The following is a 7,349-nucleotide window of genomic DNA, read 5'->3' on the forward strand; positions in this document are numbered from 1 at the left end:
ACTGTATGCGATCAACAGGCAAAATAGTCAACTAAGATAGTGTTTCTGGGCCCTTTTAAGGTGTGGGGTACATGGTGCGGTAACGTAATAGCTCATGCCACCGCACGGTCCAGAAGATGAGGTTTCATATTTGGCTCTAAGGCATTTGGTTATTGCCGCGTATGAAACGTGGTTTAAGCCATAACAATGCGGCTCTTCTCACGGCAAACCAAAAAGTGAAGCTGTGAAAATTTCCATACCAGCCTAACGCTTGTGTGTTAAATTCGTCAAAATGCAGCCCCAAAGAGCACAGAATTGATATTGATGATCCTTGTGTTGCGTTTCAAGCGTACAAACAGATTTATAATTATTTGCGAGCATTTTAAAAACATTTTTTTTTCTAAAACGGAGTGCAGCGTACGTGATCGGTACATCGGTGTTCTGCTCTAAGCATGGAGGAAAGAAAACTTCTAAGATATAGCTCCATGCCTCTAAGGTATTTACGAACTCTATGGCTTTGAGAGCAAAAAAAAAATGATATTTTTCGCGTCATGGGTCTTTAACTTATATTTGTTGCAAGACAACCGAAATTCTCTAAAAAATGAATTGTAGTTTTACATATATTTTTTTTTTACAATGGAGTGACGACAACAAAGAATCAGCCACACGATGACGTTCGCTCGAAGCGCGCCTCGTTCCATGCCTCGTTCGCGTTCGTCCGCCATTTGTCGAGGGCAGAACATGCAGGTCATGCGGGAGGTTCGCAGACGTTCAGAAGGCGGCACGACCGCTGCGAATGTGTTCCACGTCGCAGTCACCGAGTCACGGGGCTCCATTACCATCTTTCATGGTGCCCGCTGTCGAAAGGACACGGCATTACAGAGCTTCCCGGGAACTTGGTGTCGTGGACACGTTCTGCGCCGTCGACGACGTGTCGAGCAAGTCGGACCTTCAACGATCCTGTCGGATTTGAGCGCTGCGACAAGTGGGCACTCCTGCTTGCACACTGGCTACACGGATGCTACCGGTCCTTGGTTCGCCCGCCTCCCTTCGGCACAATGGTTGCCGTGGGAACTATCGGACCAGATTATTCCGAGGGGGGCTGACCAGGCCGCGAAAAGGAGCAGAAGCCAGTCAAGCCAGTCTTCAGGAGACAGCTGGCACTGGCTGCTGAACGCCGCTCGCCTGTCGCCAGCTGAACGCCGGCCGCCTGTCGCCATGTGCTCCCGCGACGAGACGCGGGACCCTGTTTGAGTCGAACGCGTCGCAGCACTTTGCAGCGCAGGAAGCGGCCAGGCTTCTATCGCTGTCTGCATCCCGCCTGAGTCGTGCACCACTTGCCAGCGCAGGAAGCGGCCAGCTAGGCTTCTATCGCTGTCTGCATCCCGCCTGAGTCGTGCACGTGGCGGTTCCACTCTCAGTGATCCGGAGCCTGCCCGCCAAGGACGTTGTAGCCGTCGTTTGTAGGAACACTTGGCGCACCTATGGTGTGCGAATTCGCCGAATTGTGTATCCTGTATTGTATGTGCGTATTGTTTTCTTAGTATTGGCTTATATATGTTCAGTAAACGATGCATTTTGAAGCAAAGATATGGTGTCATAGCTGCACGGTAGAGATTTATCGCATTTTTTAGCCTAAAGCACTGCCGCAGTACTGATCGACTATGCAAATGAGAAAAAAAAATTTCGTCGTTTCATGCACTAGGCACGCGGCGGGACGCAAGTTACTAGTTCTGTTGGCACATATACGGAGTCGGGTGTGCCACAGCAACGCATTGATGAGTGGGCTACTGCAGTGCCGTGTCTTCGTCCGTTAGTGGGGACAAGCGCCCAATGCGTAATCACGGCTGCGCGTTACGCTGCCTCTTATAGTACACTGTACAGTCGTGAGCAAAAGTGGAGAGATCGGCGCTTCGGCGGCGGGAGCAGTTGCGGGGCCGCCCCACGGCGCTGCTATCTCGCCGCGCTCGCTCGCTGCGAGAGTGCCTCGAGTGACGACAAACTTCCCCCTCGCTCTCGCGCGGGGAAGCGAGAGCGAAGCGAGGGGGGTTCACCAGCAGAGTAGCCGAAATCCGCACTAGGAATTTATCAGTCGTGATAAACACCCGCGCGAGAGCGAGGGGGAAGTTTGTCGTCACTCGAGGCACTCTCGCAGCGAGCGAGCGCGGCGAGATAGCAGCGCCGTGGGGCGGCCCCGCAACTGCTCCCGCCGCCGAAGCGCCGATCTCTCCACTTTTGCTCACGACTGTACATGTACACATCGCTTGGAAACGAGGTCGCGTGACACGCGCCACGTGTTCTTACGTGCGTGTCTCGCGTTTCTCTTGAGCATGAAGACTGGAGAGCGTATGTAGCACTTCCGCCCGGTGTCCTTACCCCTGACCTTCTTTCTCTTCCCCCTCTCACGCCCGCTATTTCCTTTCCCTTAGTCCAGGCTACCCTGGACTGAGGGAGAATACAGGGATCGGAATACAGTCGTGCGTCGTTAATATGGATACCTTGGTTCCAAGGGCGTCCGCAGAATTTTTTTCAGGGGGGGGGGCCATTGGTTGTTGGCGCCGGAGGGGGGGGGGGGGGTATATTCGTAGCGAAAAGGCACTATTTGCGGAGTAAATTTATTTATTTATATATAAATAAAAAATAAGTAAAATACACACATGAAAGAAAATTACAAGCAGCAAATTAAAGCGCGGATTGTAGAGATACATTGGAGTTTATCAACAAAGAAACAATTAAAATTAATAAAAATGCAAAAAGATACTATCAATACTCGAAGTGCTCAGTCTTACTGCATACGGGTTCTCGACTCACCCGAATTGATGACCAGCACACAGCGCAATATGTTCACAAACACGCAACTACAGTCACTCAGTCAGTCTTCCTTGAACAGCAACTGTAGGCGCCTCGGATTTTTCTGGGCGAATTGCGTAGTTACACGGGTGATAAATTCATTTCTGTGCTTCATTACACGCTCTCAGTGCACAGTCATCATATATATTGATTGGAAAAATGGTTGAACGAGTACGTTGAAAACAAAAGATGACTATATACAACGAAAACTTATTTACAAGATAAATGCACGCTCGCAGCTTCATACACCTCGGCCGCCGCGGTGGCTCAGCTGTTACGGTGCTCGGCTGCTGTCCCGAAAGACGCGGGTTCGATCCCGGCCGCGGCGGCTAGAATTTCTTTGGAGGAGAAATTCTTGAGGCCCGTGTACTGTGCGATGTCAGTGCACGTTAAAGAACCCCAGGTGGTCCAAATTTCCGGAGCCCTCCACTACGGCGTCTCTCATAGCCTTAGTCGCTTTGGGACGTTAAACCCCATAAACCAAACCAAACCATCATACACCTCGCTCCATCTTGCTCGCGCATCCGCACAGTCGAGCAACCGCACACACACTGCTCGCCGCTCGTCGTTTTCTCGTCCGCTGTCTTGGTTGTTCTCACCTTCGTTGACAACCCGCCACTAAAAACACCGAAGCACAAACACAGAGGCGCGCACATGTGCAAGGGCTTACTTGCCACAATATCCACGAATGCGCACTTTTGGGGTGTAAGGAACGCCGCGCGACTTCCGAGGGGAAGGGACACCCGCAACTAATTCGGTCGGAAAATTTGTTTTTGTGTTTTTATGGGGTTCAGAGCCCCAAAACGACTCAGGCTATAAGGGACGGAGTAGTACAGAGTTTCGGATAATGTCGACCACCTGGGTCTCTTTACCATGCACTGACACGCACAGTACATGGGCGCTGTTGTGATTTGAGGCCCAGCCAGAGGTGACAGGCGAGCCAGGCAGGCGCCATCGGGCTGCGTTGACCAAAGGCGCTGGTTTTCGGAGAAGACGCAAGGAACGCTGGTGTGGGGGCGCCTCCGGAGACTGCGTCGCCGTGAACAAAAGCAGCTAATCCCCTTTGCCGAAGGTTCTGAAAGCGGCGCTTCTACCGCACTGAGCTCTCCCGTGGATCGGAAGAGACAGCGAGCGGCGGCGGCGCCAACTCGTCGCCCGCTTGCCCCTGAGCAGCCCGACAAAGCGGGGGTGGACACGGCTGATTTGTCCTTCCCCCCTCAAGAATTCATCGGTGGCCGGCGTACGAACGTATCATGATTATAGCGAGCGACCTGTGCCCTGTGCACTGTCTGCCTCCGTGTCGCTATCTCTCTAGAGATCAAAGAAACAGACACCCATCTCAAGACGGCTCGAAACACATGCTCGCCGGTGCCGCTGCATGTCTGCAACAGGTCGTCCTTCAGCAGAGCTGGCGGTGGCGTGGTTTGAAAACGGCGGAACGACGCGCGCCCGGACGCGGCATTTCGCAGATGTGACCAAGCGTCGAAGCGGGGCTGCTTTTACCCTTTTGGCTGAGCGCACCACCGCCCCTGGCGTGCGGCCATCACTCACGGTTCGAGTGAGTGATTTTCCAGGGGGGTGCAGCCGCCCCCCCTTGCCCCCCCCCCCCCCCTCCGGACGCCCATGCTTGGTTCCCATGGAAAAGAGTCCATAAAGAGAATGTCCATAAACAAATTGTGAAGAAAACAAAAAAATGCGAAAAAAAAACGTTAGGGACTGTTTCTCTGTATAATGAGTGGTAGTGAAGTGGAAGTCGGGCAATCTTGGAAACTCCAAGTGCATTATCCCCGTCGCCATTATCTTTAAAATCATGCAGTGCAGTCTTTAGCACATTTTAGAGTGCCTTGTGGTCAATGAAGTGCGTAATGGCACCTCTTAGTATGATGAAATACGTGTTCACATCCCAACAACTCTGCACTCACTCAATTGACGGCTGCCGAATGTGGTTTTTAACGAAGCGCAAAAAAAAATTTTTTCTCAGCCACTCCTGCAATGCGGCAAATGGCAAGACTCGTCGACCGGGCACCTTGAAACCGCACACATACAAAAAGACCATTACCATGGCATTTGCACATTCGCACTATCTTTCACAGGTGTTCTGCATTCAAAATGCAAGGCCAGAACATATCTGGCAGAGGCACTCGGGATTTTGTTCTAACTGCTGTCCATATTAACTGGACAAAAATACATGGGCCCCAAGGGCTCCGTGCATTTTCACCCAGCCCATTGTCCGGACAGAGAGAGAGCAACAACTTTACTGCCATAGATTGGCGGGATTTAGGGCAGGTGGGCTTGGTGTGGCCCCCAGGTGGGGGCGACTTCCTGGGCCCACGAAATGAGTGCCAGTTGGATGCTCTTGTCTGGCCTTCTGAGGAGTTGGTTCCATCCTTCCTCGGAGGGAGCTGCAAGTAAGGTTCGAGGGGGCGGACTTCCCGCGCAACCCCAGAGGATGTGTGCCTGGGTGGCGATTTTGCCCTGGTAACAATTTTGGCAGACGGGGTCGTATTCCCCATCTGTGATGAGTGCATGTCTAGAATGGCTAAGGATGGAGTGTGTCTGCAACCTGCGGAGCAAGGTGGCTTGCGCTTGATTCAAGTCCGAACAGCGAGTTTCCATATTAATGAGGCATGAATACAGTGAAAAAAATTTCGGTCCCCACTAAAATTGTCCATAATCCGAGTCGTCCATCACCACCACTAGCCCACCAGTTTGTCCCGATATTGAGGGGCGTCATAATAACCGGACATGACTGTACTGTTATTAATGTGCCTGGCTTCCTTCCTTTTAAACGGGCATTTTGCCTCAGAGATGGTTTGTGCAAAATCATGTTTATTTGAGGAACAGCCAAGGAACAACTGCAAACATGAAGCTTTGAAGCGGCATTATTTGCGTGCTGTCACTGTCCATGCATGGCACCCATATTCTTTAAGCAGTAGCAAGCCTGCGCTGCAGCTTCCCTACATCAGAGTCTGCCGATCACTTGATGGATACAGCAACTCCTTAAATTAGTCCAGTGCCTGCAGCTTCGGTGGTCCGTCTAGCCTCGTTACGCCCCCGTTTCCTTTCCTCTCACGCCCATGATGCTAAACTACCCTCGATCTAACAGACGTACGCTCAGCGGCCACGTTTCAATGGAGGCAAAACACAAAAGCCGGAAATGTGCTGTAGGATGTCCCCCATAGCACAGCACCTGTGGGAGATACCCAGATGGCCTGAATTATTCCGGAGCCCCATAAAATGGCACCTAGCTCTATCTCAGTTTCTGCCTGCACTCCCGCCTGACTCACTTCCTTCACAGCATGGTTGCCGTGTCCACTGAGAAGTGAGTGAACCATTTCCTTTCCCCAAAAAACCACAACTTATCAACTGTGCACACGGGCGCCTTTTGCATTCGACTCCATCGGAAAAGGTGCCAGTGTGCTGTGCAGTGTCAATGCATGTTAGAGATCTCCAAGTGGCTGAAATCATTCTATACCGGAGCCCACCACTACGGCATCTTTTTCTTTTTTGCACTCGCACCTTCCTCCCTTCCCTCGCAATGCGGTTGAGGTACCCACCATTAAGAGAGACAGTTGCTACGCCATTTGTTTCCATCAAAACCACGGAGATGGAAAGATTAGAATGAAGGTTAAATTTTTGACCAACTCTGCAAAGATCAACCTCGCAGTTTCTGTCTTGGAGGTATTTTCAGCGTTCGTGAAAAACAACCTGCATTAACAACATTTATAAATATTAATCCTAAAGGTAAAGCTTATGGAGCCACTGCATAGTCCAGAAGATGAGGTTTAGTATTTGGCTTTCTATTGATTGGCATGAAATGTGAATTAAGCCATAACAATACCGCTCTTCTCAAGGGAAACTGTGATGTAATGCTGTGAAAGTTTCCATTAGCCAAAGAGGAAGCTTGGTAAGAATAATGGAACAAGAAAGGCTGTTGCGGCTAACAATGTTAACGGTGATGGAAAGGTGTGGGCAGCAAAGTCTCACTTCTTGCAAGTCTCACCACCACAAAATGTAGTATGGCGCCACTGCTCTTTGTCCCTACCAAATGTAATATATTTTCATCACTGTTTTTATCATACGTTATGCCTTTCAGTCTTAAAACCGGGGTACTAAAGCAGTTATACTCCCTCGATGACATGAGGAGAACGAAGCGGCAGCAATTGAGCTACTCTGAAAATGTGCTGCTGTATTGGGAAGTCTTGTCACTTCTTATGGGTGTGCTAGAGGCAGCGGTAAGCGACGACCATCGTCATCGTACAATGTGCCACGAGGAACAACATTTCATCCAGTTACTGCTTAACAGTGCATTTGAGCGGTAAGTGGGTACTGACACCATCAGTGACGCCATTTAGCCCAGAAAAATACCCACTTACTGTAGACAAAGAACAATAACACTGAATAGTCCACAAAGTAGGAGTATGCCACCTCCCATTAGCACAGCTGTACATGTTGAATGACACTTCACCAAGAAAACGTTTTGTGCACAGAACGCATCAAGGAGTGGAAGCACTTCGCTG

At 50.6% G+C, this 7,349-nt stretch overlaps 1 long non-coding RNA gene across 1 annotated transcript; it reads left to right on the forward strand.

Moving 5' to 3' along the window:
• The first annotated feature begins 994 nt into the window (after positions 1–994).
• Positions 995–1,567, forward strand: LOC149350396 (uncharacterized). The gene is made up of 2 exons (XR_016289451.1): positions 995–1,275; positions 1,340–1,567. It is a non-coding gene; the product is annotated as an uncharacterized LOC149350396 (long non-coding RNA).
• Positions 1,568–7,349: the final 5,782 nt, after the last annotated feature.

This window comes from Amblyomma mixtum, chromosome 3 (assembly GCF_055824585.1).
Source record: "Amblyomma mixtum isolate Tamu chromosome 3, ASM5582458v1, whole genome shotgun sequence".
Taxonomy (NCBI): Eukaryota; Metazoa; Arthropoda; class Arachnida; order Ixodida; family Ixodidae; genus Amblyomma; species Amblyomma mixtum.